General features: G+C 36.8%; 1 pseudogene; it reads right to left on the bottom strand.

Moving 5' to 3' along the window:
* Positions 1-1264: 1264 nt before the first annotated feature.
* Positions 1265-2178, bottom strand: LOC120207377 (annotated as a pseudogene).
* Between the last annotated feature and the right edge of the window lie 892 nt (positions 2179-3070).

Raw genomic sequence — 3070 nt, 5'->3', positions numbered from 1 at the left:
CTATGCGTCCCTCAAGGTTCCATGCGAGAATTGCTCACTAAGGAAGCCCATGGAGGAGGATTAATGGGACATTTTGAGATAGCAAAGACTTTGGCTATACTTCAAGAACATTTATATTGGCCCAAAATGAAACGAGGTGTGGAAAGGTTATGTAAGCGTTGCATTACTTGCAGGAAGGCCAAATCTAAAGTCATGCCACATGGACTTTACACACCACTACCCATACCGGAAGCACCATGGATGGATATTTCAATGGATTTTGTGCTAGGACTTCCACGCACAAAGAACAATAAAGACTCCATCTTTGTGGAAAGGTTGCTTTCATTCTTGTTCTCTTGTAGAACTTTATCGGCTTCAAGATAGTCTTGTTGTCTTCATCCATTTCCTTTTGTTATAGTGTTGGTTCCTAGCTCATCTATAGCTAGTGGGTCACGTTCCATCTACTTCCACTTCGATTCCATCTATTTATATTGATGGTTACTAACTCCATATAGTTAGAGGGTCACAATCCATTTTCTTTTCAATCCATCTTTTATATTCCACGCCATTGTCAACCCATATATTCGCCATACTTTCATTACATCCAAACTACAACTTCCATCATCTTGCGTTCAAAGCAAGCAATTCAATTTCTTACTAAATCATGATCGGGCAATCATATATGATTTGAAACTCATAATCGAGATCATATCACTTCTAGAGTTAGAAGATTGAGAGGATCATAATCCATAGGTTCATACTACATAACAAGCAAGATAAAAAAATTGAAAAGGTAATTGCAATCTCTTGATATAATCAAGTGCTTCATTTGATAAATAATTAAAATCTACAAACATTAGAGAAAAGGAAAACAAAGGAAATAGGACACTTGAACATATCAAACTTCCTGGAAGCAACATGAAACTGGTGTCCAACAATCTCTGCATGTTTAAGGATATGACGAGTGAATCAGGTTGCTCATGCAAAAGCCTGTCGATATAACGGGTCCTACAATAAAACATGATGGGATATAATCTATAGTATTAAATTGCGGCTGCAACACAGTATAACGACCACATTATAATATTATTCAAGGTCACCATAACACCGTAAACTGTATCTGCAACATAAAACATAATTATTTTTAGGAAGAAAATCACGCCATAACATCTGGAACACGAGCAACCACGACGCCGCAACCGTAATTTTGTACTATACAATGATATCCGTTATGCTTTTATTGGGAGCCATGAAACGCCTTGATAATGTTTTATCCAAAATATTTTTAGTGGATAAGGTAAAAAGCCTTCATCATGGTAGAATTGACGATGCTGAAACCTCCGTCCAGAACAAGTTTGATCCCACTCACAAAGTTGGCTTCATCACTAGCCAGGTATGAAGCTGCATAAGCCAAACCCTCTGGCTTGAGAGTTTCCCCTTTGAGATTCCCCATTTCTGTTAGTTTCTGTTCCAGGTTCGTAACCTCGGCTTCATTTGATACAATCATTGGAGTTGCAACTCCATAAGGCGATATACAATTTACTCTTATCCCATGCTGGCCAAGCTCAGCTGCCAAGTTCTTTCAGACCCAAAACTCCATATTTCGACACTGCATAGGCATTGCCCGATCGAAGCCCTGCGATTGCTGTACATGCAATAGCAGTGAAAAGTATTCATCCTTTACGCTGAGGCACCATCACCCTGGCTGCATGTTTCGCTCCTAGTAGAGCACCCACAAGGTTTACCCCAATAACTTGCTCGATTTCTGGCTTCGTGATGTCCAAGATGGTGCTCATGGGGCGGTCCATGATGCCTGCATTGCTGAACATCACGTCGAGTTTTCCATACTTGCTGATCGCAGCGTCAGTGACGTTTCAGACATCGTCTTCATTTGTCACGTCGCAGCTAATGTAGCAAGCACCTTCACCGAGCTTATTGGCAAGGGCTTCTCCTTTGTTGTAATCGATATCAGCGATCACGACCTTGGCACCATTTTTATGGAAAAGGCACGCGGTACTTGCTCCAATGCCGCTTGCACCTCCTGTTATAATCGCCTCTTTCCCAGCTAACCTGAAATTAAACCATAACAAAATCCAACCAATTATATAGTAATAAGCTCAAGAGAAAATGAGAGGAAGTGCTTTTGGGAGTAATTTAATACCTTCTAAGTGGTGCTATCAAAGAAGAAACATTGCTCATCTTCTCCTTACAAGAAATCTTAAATCAAGCAGAGAGTAGGAAGAAATGAGAGGCAATTGCTTATTGATTTGTTGTGAACTTTATATAGTAAAATTAGTTGAAGAAAAGAGTGAAATATATATATTTCATAGACTGAACTGTAAACATTAAAATTAAGCGGCTATATCTGCAAATTAACCCCAACTTTAATAAGCAACATAAAACATCAAGTATATTATGAAGAGGGTAGATATGTTAGTTGGCATAATTTGTTCATAAATGGGGAGCACTATAAAATAATTCACTTACTAGTATTTACTTGTGTCGGTGCAAAGAAAATAATCGTTAGTAAATATTTCATTGGTAGATAATGAATCACCGAATTAACATTGGCCAAACATGTGCTGGTAAAATGTTTTCGATGAATTGTCCATCATTGTCAGTAAAAAAGCAAGTTTTACTGGAGATTTTTCTTCCATCGCTTTCAACTCATTATAGCGAAGAGGAGGATACTTGATTTGTTTTTTTTGTTTATTGTTGTTTTCATTTCTCTAAATAGTAGTTTTAAGTTTTGGGTAGTATTGTGTACGATTAAGAATGGCGAGATCAATTTGAACGGTTACCGATCAAATAAAAAATTGAAAAAGTGTCAATTTAAAGTATTATTCATATCAATCTAAAATGTTATATATTTTAATAATATTAACGATTGCAATTTAAAATGTTACCGGAAGTTTAAAATTGATTCATATTTAATATTGAAATAATGTTTCAAGTAATGTTACCCTTTTTACATAATTTGTTATGATTTGAAACGTTAAATGGTTTGGTAATATTTTCGACTGCTACTTAAGTGAAATTGACGTGACAACTAACTACTGTCCATAATGAAATTCATCTTGTATTACTAGTT

Source organism: Hibiscus syriacus, unplaced genomic scaffold (assembly GCF_006381635.1).
Source record: "Hibiscus syriacus cultivar Baekdansim isolate YM2019G1 unplaced genomic scaffold, ASM638163v2 tig00014673_pilon, whole genome shotgun sequence".
NCBI lineage: Eukaryota > Viridiplantae > Streptophyta > Magnoliopsida > Malvales > Malvaceae > Hibiscus > Hibiscus syriacus.
The sequence above is the reverse complement of the archived record's forward strand: the minus strand, read 5'-3'. Positions and strand labels throughout refer to the sequence as shown.